General features: G+C 40.0%; 1 long non-coding RNA gene and 1 other non-coding gene across 2 annotated transcripts in view; one reads left to right on the top strand and one right to left on the bottom strand.

The window, feature by feature from the left end:
* The window catches only part of LOC104087968 (uncharacterized), a 32,990-nt gene extending 21,056 nt beyond the window's left edge, over positions 1–11,934 (top strand). The window contains exon 6 of the long non-coding RNA XR_011410321.1: positions 11,336–11,934. This is a non-coding gene — a long non-coding RNA (uncharacterized lncRNA). The remainder of the gene's footprint in view (positions 1–11,335) is intronic.
* A 1,365-nt stretch (positions 11,935–13,299) lies between these two features.
* LOC117274593 (small nucleolar RNA R71) lies at positions 13,300–13,406 on the bottom strand. The gene has a single exon (XR_004504721.1). It is a non-coding gene; the product is annotated as a small nucleolar RNA R71 (small nucleolar RNA).
* Between the last annotated feature and the right edge of the window lie 832 nt (positions 13,407–14,238).

Here is a 14,238-nt window from a genome sequence, read left to right as displayed (position 1 = left end):
ATAAATGGGTGGAGGTAAGTTTTCAACCGCCTCCACCTTCGCCTTATCAACTTCAATGCCGCTCCTTGACACTCTGTGATCCAACACGATGCCTTCTTGCACCATAAAATGGCATTTTTCCCAATTCAACACTAGATTTATTTCTTCACAATGGGCCAACACCTTGCTCAAATTCTTAAAACAGCCATCATAAGAAGACCCAAAGACTAAAAAATCATCCATAAAGACTTCTACAAATATTTCCACCATATCGGTGAAAGTAACCATCATGCACCTCTAGAAAGTGGCTGGTGCATTACAAAGACCAAACGACATTCGCTTGAAGGCGAAAGTGCCATAAGGACAAGTAAAAGTTGTCTTCTCCTGATCCTCTAGGCATATGACAATCTGGTTGTACCCCGAATAACCATCAAGGAAGCAATAATATTCATGCCCCACCAATCTATCTAACATTTGGTCAATGAATGGAATTGGGAAGTGGTCCTTGCGGGTTGCTTTGTTGAGCCTTCTGTAATCAATGCAAACTCTCCACCCCGTCATGGTGTGAGTAGGAATTAGCTCATTTTTCTCATTCTCTACCACAGTCATCCCACCCTTTTTGGGCACATATTGCACTAGGCTTACCCAGTTGCTGTCAGAGATAGGAAAGATGATAGCTGCATCAAGCCACTTAATAACCTCTTTATTCACGACCTCTTTCATAATGGGATTTAATCTCCTTTGTTGCTCAACATTTGTCCGTCTTCCAGAAAAATTTTATGCATGCAAAATGATGGACTGATTCCTTTGATGTCAGCAATTGTCCACCCAATAGCCTTTTTTATGCTCGCGAAGTAATCTGAGCAATTTGTTTTCTTGTACATTAGTCAATCTGGGTGAGATAATCACTGGCAATGTCTCGGAGTTCCCCAAATAAGCATAGCGCAGATGTGCTGAAAGGGGCTTAAGTTCTAGCTTTGGAGCTTCTTCAATAGATGGCTTAGGATGGGTCAGAGTGACGGGCATGTCTAACTCCTCAAATCTCCCAAAGCCATGGACATAACTGCAAGACATGTTAAGTACTTGCTTAATTTCTCCCATCATCTCATCTTCACTGTCTTCTTCATCCCCAATTAAGGCTCTTTCAAGTGGATCTATGGGGTATAAGGCACCAATGACGTCACATCACTTTCCACCACATAAATCATGGATAGCTCTTCATAGTGGGTTGGTAATCTGAGTGCTTTATACACATTGAATACCTCTACTCGATCACCTACTCTCATAGTCATCTTTCCCTCGTATACATCAATAATAGCTCGGCCCGTGGCTAAGAATGGGCGCCCCAAAATAAATGGGACTTCATGATCAGGATCATAGTCCAAGATAATGAAATAAGCAGATAATATGAAAGAACCCACTTGAACTGACACATCTTCAATCACTCCTTCAGGATGAGCAAAGGAGCGATCAGCCAACTGTAAAATTACCGTTGTTGGGCGCGACTAACCCAACCCCAACTGTCTGAACACAGATAGTGGCATCAAATTGATGCTCTCTCCAAGATCACACAAAGCTCACCTGACTGCATGCTTACCAATTGAGATTTGGATAGTGAAACTACCTGGATCCTTCAATTTCTGAGGTAGCTTGCTTTGAATTCTTGAGCTACATTCCTCAGTGAGTGCCATAGTCTCGAACTTGGTCAACCTCCTTTTATTTGACACTATTTCCTTGATGTATTTGGCATATTTGGGCACTTCTTGAAGGATGTCTACTAGTGAAATGTTGATTTGCACCTGCTTCAAAATATCAAGAAACTTTTTATAAGCGACATTATCCTTCACTTTTTGCAATCTCTGAGGGAACGGAGGTGGTGGCCTCGTAACTAATGGTGGGGGTTGCTTAGCCACTGCCTCTTCAGATGGCTTCTCTGACTCTTTTGATTTTTCTAATTTTGCCTCTATGGTGGTCGGTTCCTCATGAAAGGTCACTTGCTTCCTCTTTTTCGACTGCACTTCTTCTAACTTTCTTCATCATCTCCTCAAGTTTACTCGTTGGGTTTGAAGGTTGTTCAGCCTCAGGTGGTCTATATTGTTGTTGAGGCTCTTGTGGCCTGTACTGATTCTGAGCACCTTGATTTCCACCCCAAGAAAAGTTTGGGTGGTTCCTCCAGTTAGGATTATAAGTATTCCCATACTGGTTTGTCTGGCCCCTATTTTCATTACCCACAAAACAGACAGAATCTGGATTAACTAGGCATAAGTCGCTCGTGTGACCCTCTCCACGTACTTCACAAAATGTCTGAACATGTTGCACTGGCTGGTCTTGTTGCTTGTTAATAACCAAGGTCATCTGATTGACTTGGTTGGTCACTGTGTAAATCTGCGTTGATAATACAGAGACTACATCTAATTCGAGAACCCATGCAGATTTTTGCAATGTCTGTCTGCTCATCTCTCCTTGTTAATTAGGATTGCTTTTGGAGAATTTGTCCAATAACGCATATATCTCATCAAAGCTTTTCTCCAACACTTGACCTCCAGCTGCAGCATCTACCACAATCTTTGTGTTAGGATGTATCCCTTCTATGAAAGTGTGAGCTAACACTTCGTTTGTCTGATTGTGATAAGGACAGTCTCTGAGCATCCCCTTTAACCTCTCCCATGATGAGTAAAAAGACTCCCCTGATTTCTGTGTAAAGGCGACTATCTCACTTCTGATCTTTGCAGTTTTATCTGAAAGGAAGAACCTTGCCAAAAATTTCCTTGCCAGATCATTACATGATGTAATAGAATTAGTTGGTTCTGCCTTCAACCATCGCTTTGCTTCGCCCAACAGAGAGAACGTGAACAGTGTGAGCCTCACAAAGTCTGGAGTGACTCCATTAGTGATATAAGTATCACTAATCTCCAAGAAGTTCAGGATGTGCTGCTGTAGATCCTCGTGTGGAACACCCATAAACTCCCCATTCGCATGTAGTAGCTGGATCATGCTCTGTTTCAGCTCAAAGTGCCTAGTGATTCTAGGCTTCACAATGCTGGAGGTGACATTGGCAATGCTAGGCATCTCCACCTCCTGAATAGCCATATATTGCTCCTCTGCCATGTCCACAGGAAATTGAACAAGTGCCTGAAGATTATTTGTGTCCCTTGCTTCCCTCAACCTCCTGTGAAATGTCCTCTCAGGTTCGGGGTCAAAGCCTTAAAGTCTATCCTGGCTTCTGACCCTTCGCATTCAATCAAGGTTCCCGAGAGCAGAGTAACAATTCAGTAATGTTAGACTTGACGAAATAAACCATTAATGCTAAAATTAGAAAGTAGTCAATTTTCAAGTCCCCGGCAACGGTGTCAAAAACTTGTTGCTCCCAAACGCACATGCAAGTATACGTGGTCGTAAGTAATAAAATGATAAGTCAAGTGTCGAACCCACAGAGACTTGTATTAACTACCCACTAAATTCACCAAGATTGTTATTCAGTCGAGTCAATCCAAGTTCAAAAGTGTGATTATACTAAACAATAATTCTAACTAGTAACTAAATTATCAAGCAGCAACATGGTTGTTCTGTATTCAGCAGAGATGAATATTCCAAGGTTGTAATCGATTCACCAATCTTATTGTGTTCTAGTGAACTCTCCCTTTCATACAATTCACTCATGGTTTCTAATTAATCGAACAATTGCTCTCGTAGCCTTCTCCCAAAGTACTACTCGCTTATTCAAAATATATTAATACCTATATTCCTATGGAACTAATCTATTAAGAACGCATTAAGATTACGATATTTAATTAAGCACGGTGACTAGGTATATTCCTATCCTAACCACAAATCCCCCCACCCCCACCAGAGTTAAGATCGTGCTCTCTTCAATTCTTCTCTAATCTAAACATGGCTTACCCAAGCATAGCATAGATAGTAAATAGAACCTAACTGTTGGCCAGACAATTAAGCAATTAATCGCAGAATTGAAGAAACAACCATATATTGGTGAATTATAATTAAGGTTAAGTCAACGTTAAACAATAATATTCATGGCTAAATCACAACCCCAGAACTATGGGTTTTAGCCACTCATGATAATATCAAACAATTTCATAAGTGTTGCATAATTGAAAATACTAAGAAAATATGAAGAAAACTGAGATATCCTCGCTTCTGAATGGTTATCGTGTCTATTTTTCCTTCAAAGTGGCATCTCCCCTCTCAAAATAGGTTTAGTCTTGCTTTTATACGAGTAGGGTAGGTCTAGGGCCGAAATAACCTTGTCCCGGACAAAGTTGGAGAAATTCTCGTCACAGCGTCCAGGGCAGCGTGGGGTGCTGGCGCTGGCCTGCTAAACATTCTGTAAACGGTGCCATAGGTGGCATGGGGCACTGCCTGTGGCGCTGGAATTCAACATTTCCCATTTTCCTCTGTTTTGGCTCTAATCTCGCACCTTTTGCCCACTATTGCCTCCAGATGATTCCTACACATAAAAATACCACGAATTAACATAAATCAATACATTTTACATCCGAAATCCACGAAACACAAGTAAAATATGAGGCGATATACATATATATACTTTAACCTAAATATCAGTATCCGCAAATCAGTACAAAATGTGCCTTCTATAATACACACCCTTCTACAATACACACTCTTCTACGATACACACCATTCTCAGATGATATAAAATAGTGCTAGCATCCTCTTAAGAATCTAATATCTCTCATGTTGTCTAGAAATCATGACCTTCCTTTCGAACTAAATCATAACCTTTCCCATTCAATCCCAATCTCATGCAGCTCACTGCATCTATAATGCTATCATATGAATATACGAGAATTCCCATTATTAACTCTGAATCACAGGTAGAATAAATATTTCATCGAACATAAACATCCCACTTAACTCATTTCAGGAGAACTCACAACACACAACAAATGTTCCATACCCATAGAAGACATCAACATCAAGTCGTGGTCAAACCATTGCAAACGCTTCGAAACCTATCTGCACATAACTAGGCCATCAGAATCTAATCCCTCTAAATAAACCAAGTCAAGCAGACTGCCAAACCCATAAGTCTAACCGCAGAAAATACTGTAATGCTCTATCATACCAAGGGAACCAATTATTTCCTTCACCATGCTGATCTAAGCTGATGTTGGATATGCTCAAATTACACCTATATAAATGGTGTAAGGCGGTCGATGTCAAATATAATAATCCAACTAGATTGTGGTTGAATCCCACAGGGAATAGGTGTGAAAAGGTTACTTGAATAGTGTGTCACTTGACTAAAGTCATAATTCTACACCGTTAGTTAAAAAAGAGTTTGGTAATTATGAATTGTTAAGAGAATTGATTAATTAGATTAAGAAACAAGGGTTGTGTCCCCTTCTATGGAATGTAATGCTATCGGTATTAATATGATACATTTCTAATGGGAGGTCCTTTGATATGCAAATTGTTCCTAAATGACTACCCAATATTTTCCAATAGTTAGGTAGTATTTTCGCTTTATAATTTTCCCAAATATAAAAGAGTTACAATTAAGAGCAAACAATTTATGCCAAGTAGAACCCACTTATTCCTAAGTGATTCTATTAAATAAGGTTTAAAGGCTTGAGTTCTTGCTATTCATCTCTATCAAACCCTAAGCCACTTTTCTAAGTGAAATATAAAGTAAATTGGCACTAGTTAATATTTGCAACCATCAACCATAAATGAAGCATAAGAAATAAATAAAAATCAATCACCTATTATATATATATTCAATGGTAAACACCCATTAATATTACACACACTTAGGGTCCACTCATACTAAAATACTATCCAATACAAGAACAATGCATTAAAGAAAGTAATAAAAGCTTACAATGAAGACAAAGTGTTGGAATCTATCCAAAAAAGATCCACAACAAGTGCAGTATTCAATGCTCTCAATGTAGGACCCTTTTCAGAGAAGGTGTACCACAAAAATCCTAGTTATTCATTTATAATTCCCGAAAAAATGCGGACAAAATTCACAAAAAATAGCCTATCAGGAGAGTTCGCGATCGCAGAATGAACCACAGATGTGATCCGCGGTCCGCAAAATCATTATAATGCTGCAGATCTGATCATCAGCGCTTCCAGATTTCCATCACATATCACTTATGCAGTCAGCATACTGATTCCGCTATCCGCATAATGAATCGCATAATCATCACTTTGGATCATTATGAATTTCTCTTATATTTGTGGGATAATTCTGCGGTCCACACAATGGTTACGCAACCGCGTACTGGACCGCATATTTGACTCTTAAAACTGTGCTGGCCTGGTTACATCTACGATAGAAATGCGGTTCGCACATCAATTCTGCGGTCGCATATCTATTGCAATTCTGCCTTCTTCATGGTTTTTTTGTCATCCTTTCCATGTTCTTGGCTCTTCAAGTCTGAATTCCTGCAAAACACCAAAACTACATAAGAAATGACTTAAAATGCTTTAAAAGACATGCTAAAGTCTATGAAACTAGTATTGAAAGTGCCACATTTCTACGGCACATCAACACCCCCAACTTAAACTCTTGCTTGTCCTCAAACAACTAAAGAGCTACCCTACTAGGAGACTAATCTACTTCCCACCGATCACAAAACGTCAATGACTATGTGGTGCTATGTAATTTCCTTTATTTACCCTTCAATAAAGATAAATAATTATTTAAATCCCAACTCAACAAATACAAGAAGCCTAAGTTCTGTAAACTCTTGCCATTCACACGTCCTCACAACAAAGTAAATCCCAACTCAACAAATACAATTATGTATAATGGATACATTCAAAAACTCTCGCACTCAGAAAGAAAGTCAAGTTCCACAAGTATCAATCCATATGCTTGCTCTTATTTTAACTCGTTGCTAGCTCAGGAATATTTGGTTGTTGATCAAAAAGGACCTTTCACGGTTTGTAGTGTAGGATTGGGGACGGGTTGGATGAATATTTGGGAAATTAGTGACTTTACCCTCCTTGAACGCTACACAGATTCTTTCTTAAGTAACACACTTTGCCCTTATTGATATCTAATTGCTACTATCAACCCACCTTGTAGTTCATAACCACCCCCTAGTTGTTTGTCTTACCACCTTTGCTTGATACTCCATTTTTCTCTTCATCTTCTCTTTTTTTTAGAAGATTAAGTATTTTGTGGTTTAGGATGATGTGGAGATTTTGGTTTTAAGTACGTTGGCTCTCAACTTAGTCGCTCGCTTCACAAGATACAACCTCGAGAGATTAGCCTCTACACATGATACATTCCTCTACCATTTCCCAATTAACACCAACACCCCCAACTTAGGCTTTAAGCCTCATTCATAACTTTCAAGGAGGACGGGTGCAAAAGAGGGAGTAATTTCACAAAAAGGGTAAAGGTTTGTAATGTGGTAGTCAAAGGAAAGGTTAAAAACTCAACACGGGACAACTAGGGTAATAAATGCACAAGGGAGGTCAATTTGTACAAGAATTAGTTTGCAATCACAAAGAAGACCTAAGATCATTTCAATAACCGAATATCAACCTAAGATTTGCATTGAGGAACCAACTGGGCAAGTTCTAGAGTATGAGTTAAGCACATGCATTATTCACAAATCCGCACCACTCATGACGCATGAAATGTTTGAGCGGCATATTTTCAGCCCTCAAATGAATATAAGGTAATACAAAGCTTCATCACATGATATTGCGATACTAAGTAAACATAAAGTCAAAGAACGAGCCTCAATTTCACTAAAATGACTATTTATTCACAAAATTTGAAGGGTAAACTTTATTTCACAAACAAATTATCACATACTTGAATCAAATACAAAAGCACCAAACAAGTAAAAATATTTCATGACTACGGCCGTAGTTCTACTATTACACCCTTAGAAAAGAACCTGGCAAAGAAAAACTAAGGGGAATTCATTACTATCTACACTGTCAAGACTAATAGCTATGTACAATTTGCAAAAGTTTTCTTGCTACCCCACCCCCACCATAGAACCATGCATTGCCTTCAATTCATTAAAAAAAAGTAAGAGCAAAGTTTAGGGGCTTCATGGAGTGCACTAAGCATTTGGAGGGGTTGGACTGTCTGATGCGTCCGTATGGCCAGGAGCTTAAACTGGAGGGTTAGTGGGTGGACCTCCGACTGGATAGTGGTGTCCGAGACCAAATAAATGGGCTCCTCAAATTGCGAAGCCGGGTCCTGGACCAGGGAGCTGCTGGCCTCACCCGATGATGTTCTGTGGTAGTGGTGGTAGGCATGGCAGCCATGTCCTCAAGAGAATATGCAATAGCTCTCTGCATTTCTGGCTCCTCCTCATCATGTTCCTCTGTAGAGGCAACCGATTTACCTTTGTTAATCATCTGGTCATCAACCTCCTCAACAACTTGCTCTCCGTCTGTCTCCTCACGAGACTCTACTGATTCCTCATCTGAATGATCATCATTGTGAGCAACAGTTCTCGGAGCCTTTGAGATCCAGTACCATGTTCCTCCTCTACTGAGAGGAGGTTTGTGAAATCCAAAGCAAGGTCTGGTGCTCAGGAGGTGCCAGTACCATGCTCCTCGTCTGCCAGAAGAAGGGTTGTGAGGTCAAACTCTAATGTCTGCATCTTATGCATCTCCAACTTGAGCTCAGCAACATCTTTTTCGAGTTGAGGCATGTCCCCATCTCCACCTCTCTCAACCTTCTCAAGGCGAGCTTCAAAGTTTTTGATTCGATCTTTATACGATAGATATTTCTTTTGAAGATCACTCACTGAGGCTTAGAATGGTGCCAATGCTTGCCTGATGAGTAGTGGAAGATCTTTCGCAAGCTTGTCTACTTTGGCATTAGTGTGATGTGCCAGTAGACCAAGCTTGGAGATGGCAGCCAGTGAAACTGGTGGTGTGGCAGTGGCAGTAGTGGCCGGCCCGGGTGTTGATGTTGTAGCTGGCCTGGGAGTGGATGTGGAGGTGGTAGGTGCGGGTGTTGCTGAAGTGGATGAGGCGGGTGGGTGGATGACTGGTTGCTCTGCCTCTGCGGGTACATTCTCTGAAGGGGTGGAGTACCTAGTAATGTCAATATCTTGAGTGGCCTCTATCATGCAGTCATATTTGGGAATTAGGGGAACCTCTGCGTCTTCACACAAAGTAGTGATGAGGAACGGGAAGGGGAGCAAAGTTTTCCCTTGGTCTGCCTGGATGCCTATCTCAGGGAATATGAGTTTCCCCACATCAATTTTGATGCCTGACATGATTGAAGCAATTAGGATCGCCTTGTCTAGACTGATGTCAATTTCATTTCCTGCTGGCTGTAGGCGAGAATAGATAAAACTTAGCCAATACTGACTTTCTAGGGTTAGATCCCTCTTTTGAATTTTTTCCCTGGTGCAATCCAAGTTGGAGTCCCCTGTGCTATGACAGAAGCTACCCAAGTACGCTTATCTTCCTTTCGTGCCAATTTTGCACCATATTCTACTGCGCCCGGTTCCTATTCCCCGAAATAGATTTCATTGATTTATTTGGGGCCACAAGATACCGCAACCCCTCTGACTGTGATTGATGTCAAGTAAGCTCATCGCTTGGCTTGTTGCTTAGTCATTGAGGCAGCATAGGCAGCATAGAATTCCCTTATAAGTACCTCGTTATACTCACCCTAGGGCTTAGTGAAGAACTCTTATTCCCTCTTGTTGATATTTTCCAGTATATGCGGGTAGTTCTCCTTAAGTCCGTTTACACTCAGCCTCTTCTCCTCGAGGATGTTCCTTTTTTCCCTTGCTTCTCTGTATTTAGTCCAGGATACGGCAATACTAAACTTGAGTGTATCCTCAACATTCTTTCTTCTTACTTCTGCGCAGGGATCAAGTGGTGGCACTAGGTCAAGTAGTTCCCTTGACCTATATGTAGAGATTTTTTTATAGGTAGCATCTGAATTCCCCCTTGGTATTTCTTTGTGTCGCGATTCTTTTACAAGGGTTTTGTTTGAACCGGGTGTAGTTATTTTTTTTTAGGAGTATGAAACCTTGTGTTGTGATTTGAAATGAAAGCAATATCTCTTGACTGCATTACGCCTTGAGAATAGTAAGTGCTTTAGTTGTGACGCTTAGGCTCAGTTTTTGACTCTTGTATAAACACCTTAAATTGTATGATCTTAACTTTGCTTAACTACTTTGACTAGAGTATCTTGAAGAGTCCGATCCTGAGTGAGTTATGTGCCATATGTGTATGAGGTTTTGGGTATTCCGTGCATTGTATTTGATGTCTAGAACTTACCCCGTGTGTTTGCAAAGCGAAATAGTAGTTTTATTCAGTCTTGGAAGTGATATAGGTATTTCTTTGTTGAGCCAGTTATATGTTGTTAACCACCTAATTGTTATGTATCCTAGTTGACCCCTTTGAGCCTGTAATCCTGTTTCTTTGGCAACCACATTACAAGCCTTACCCAATTGTTTGAATTGGCCATCTATTTGAACCTTCTTACCTCTCACGAGCACTTGAAATTGTTATAAACTTTGTAAAAGTTAAAGTGTGGGGTGTTGGTTTGGCTTTTGAGTGGAGCTATTGAATTAAGGAGAAATGTGCATTGTTTTGAAAAAGTAAGAGCCACTCGAAATTTTGTGGTAATTCTTAATGTATTTGTGCTTAAAGAAGTTGGGACTTGAGATATATTGATGTAAGGATGGAGTTATGGTTTGACAAAAGTGTGGGATTTTGAACAGTCAATTGTATGTATTAAAGTGCTTAGGGATGTGTAGTCAATATATCCAAATGTATCCTACCCGACCCGCAGCCTACATTACAACCAAATAAAGCCCTACTTGATCCTTGACTGAATGAGCTCAATTTGTAGAGTAGTACATTACGGGCAAGCTTATGGTACGTCTTTTGTGGTACATGAATGTCATTTCTGAGAGTGAGTGAATTCTTTCTATCTTGAGTTCCTAATTGTTCTTAAACTTTATTATGTGTGGAACTACTCTCTATTGTCGTGTGAGGGGACTTGATTCACGAAGGAAAGGTAATGTCGTTAACCTCTGTGTTAGAGCAAGTGAGCGGGTTATGAAAAATGCGTGGTGCTGTTGAGTCAAACCTTGAGGCGAGGATGTTACGGTATTATGCTTAATCTGCTTCAATTATTCTTGGCGTGATGAGTTAGGATAGTTGCTTAAAACGGTCGTGTCTATGTGAAGTGTAGTTTAATTGCTCGAGGGCGAGCAATGGTTTAAGTGTGGGGTATTGATGGTAGACTATAATCCCATGTTTTAGTCACTTATTGTAGTCTAATTCACTGCACTTTATTTATGTTGAGCTTTAATTAGTAGTGTTTTGCACTTATTGTGTGTTTTCTGCTGCGTAGGAGTGATTACGATTTATTTAGATGTTGCTGAGCAAATTCGAGCTATTTGGAGCTTTGAATTCTGAGTAGAAGCCCAAGGGATTAAACCGGGATCGAGTTTGGGGGTCGAGGACCAAGTCCGGATGTCAAAAATTGGAGAAACGAACTTACTCTAAGAAAACTGCACAGTCGCGCCGCATGGGGCGCCTCGACAGTGCAAATTATGCCCAGAAAGTGTTTTGTGAAGTGTTCTGGAAATTGCCTCAAGCACGCCCCATGGTGCGGCGCGGTAGTGTAAAATTGTTAGAGTAACTTCCCATTTCCGCTAAAAAGGGTAATTTCATCCAGGGTTTATTGGGGGATGGCTTAAATACACGGGAAAACACCATTTTCGGGGACTTTTGACACATTTTCGACCTAAGGAGGATAAGGAGGCTAAGGAGGAGTTGGAAGAACACAAGCACAAGGATTTCATCATTCCTTCCTCACTCAAGATCCGGGTTTGGATTTAATTTATGTTTTCCTCTACTTTAGTTACATTTGTGAAGAACTTCTCCATGTCTATGGAGTAGATCCTTTTGGGTTTTGATGGTTTTGGTGTATTGATGATTGTTTGTGGATTATAACTCTATTTTTATGTATTTGAATCGTTTTTGTAAGATTTAATTATTGCATCTATATTCACTTGTTCTTGTAATCGAAAGAGGCATAACTTGTGATATCTTTGCATTATATTGTTGGTTGAGTTCATAGATTCTTCTGAGTAATCGAAAGAGGCTAGTTGAATCATTGATTAAATTTATTTAGGAGAATAATCGAAAGAGGTTTTCCTAAAGACCAATCCATTACGCATTCTTGCATATCTTCATAGTGCTTAAATTGGTTCATCTCGTGAGGTTAAGACTTAATCGAGAGAGGAGTTTTTGCTGAACGATTGAACTAATAATAGAGTGAATTCGAGAGACTCACTTGAACATTGGAAGTGAATTATCTAGAGTTAGATCCCGAATAATTATCTTGCACTTATTCTGTCAAAACCCTATCCTCTTCCACTGATAATCTTAATTGCTTATTTCTAGTTTCGATAGTCACTAGTCAATAGCTGTAGATTTTAGATTCTTAGTTAAATTTTATTATTAATCATATAAATCTCAATTGTTGAACCTCCTGGATAGCAATCACGCTAGAAACTACGAGAATACTATTTAAATCCAATCCTTGTGGACACGATATTATACTATACTATCTTTGACTAGTGAGCACAAATTATGTGTGTGTTTTGCGCTCGTCAAATTTTATGCGTCGTTGCCGGGGATAGGCAATCAATAGTGTTTGAAATAGTTTGCAGTGCTAATTCAGGAATTTATTTTTATTTTTTTTACTTTTATTTTGTTCTTCACGGGTTTCTCCTCTATGTGCAGGCAACAGGTTAAGTCCGTAGTGTATGACACAAATTTCTTGTAAAGAAGTAATACCCTACAAACCGGAATTGGAAAAACACTTGCGGCAACTGAGGAAGGAGAAAGAGTTCACCGTAAGGTTCTTAGGGCAACCTTCAACCCAAGAACACATGGCTAATAACGATGACAATGAGGTAGAGGCAGATGCAAGGATAGCTGCTGAGTAAACTGTCGAAGACAATAGGGGTCGAAGATTCAATCTAAATCGACCCTTGATTGAAGACCAGTTCGAGAATGCGATACCAAGGCCTGGTAAAGTATTGGGTGACTATGCCAGACCAGTCTACAATCAAGGATTGTCAAGTGTTAGACCACCTCCAATTGCAGCCAATAATTTTGAGTTGAAGCAAGGTTTGCTTCAAACCACTCAAAACAACTGCGTTTTCAGAGGAAAGATTGATGAAGATCCAAACATGCATCTGATGGGCAGATGATGCAAAGTAGTGGCTTCGAAGCTTGCCGAGGGAATAGTTGAAGATGACCAGAAAATTTCTTGATAAATATTTCTCCTCAGCTAAGACGGGCAAGTTTAGAAAGGAAATCCGTAACTTCTGCCATAAAGAGAGTGAAACTATTTTTGAAGCATGACAGAGGTTTAAGGAGATAGTTAGAAGGTGTCAACATAGCGGAATTGAAATATGGATGCAACTCCGGGATTTTTGGGATGGATTGACACTGACCTCGCGTAGAACATTGAGCAATGCAGTTGGAGGCCCTTTTATGAAGAAGACTCCAGCGTAGATAGTTATAATTCTTGATGAGTTATCTTAATATTCTAATCAGTGGCCCTCTGAGAGTGTGGAAAGAAGAAAATCAACTGGTGTTCACCAAGTTGATGCTACTATATCTGTGCAAGTACAGCTTGATGCTATGGCTAAAGAAATACGAAAGCTAACTGTAGCTTCGATGCAAAATGTACACCACGCAACTTGTGATAAATGTGGAAGAGGACTCATGAGTGTCAAGCCTCAACTGAGGAAGTGAATGCTATAGGAAACTATAATTTTAATGCAATGGGTCAGAGGCACCTCGACTTTTCATGGAGTCCACCTAGGGGTACTGAAAATGCATGGCAACAAAACAACCCTAGATTTCAGGAACAAGGACCTCCAGGTTTTCAAAATCAGCAGAGGCAGCAGTATCAATCTCCATAGTCGAATCAATCCTGCATGGAAGATCTTATGAAGACCTTCATTATCAAGACAAATGAGAGGCTTGATTCCCATGATACAGCTATCAAAGATTTAGGTACATCTTTTTGAAGCCTGAAAAAATAGGTTGGGCACTTAGCTACTCTAATGTTTGAGAGAGCCCCAAGAACACTCTCGGCTAATACAAAAAGAAATCCTAAAGAGACAGTAAATGATGTAACTTTGAGAAGTGGGCAAGTGTTGAAAGATCTCACTCCAATCCAAAAATATATGAGACATGAAAAGGAAAGCGGGGAGCAGTTGAAGAGTGGTG

This window comes from Nicotiana tomentosiformis, chromosome 8 (genome assembly GCF_000390325.3).
Source record: "Nicotiana tomentosiformis chromosome 8, ASM39032v3, whole genome shotgun sequence".
In the NCBI taxonomy this organism is placed as follows: domain Eukaryota; kingdom Viridiplantae; phylum Streptophyta; class Magnoliopsida; order Solanales; family Solanaceae; genus Nicotiana; species Nicotiana tomentosiformis.
This window is presented reverse-complemented; position numbering and strand designations above follow the sequence as displayed.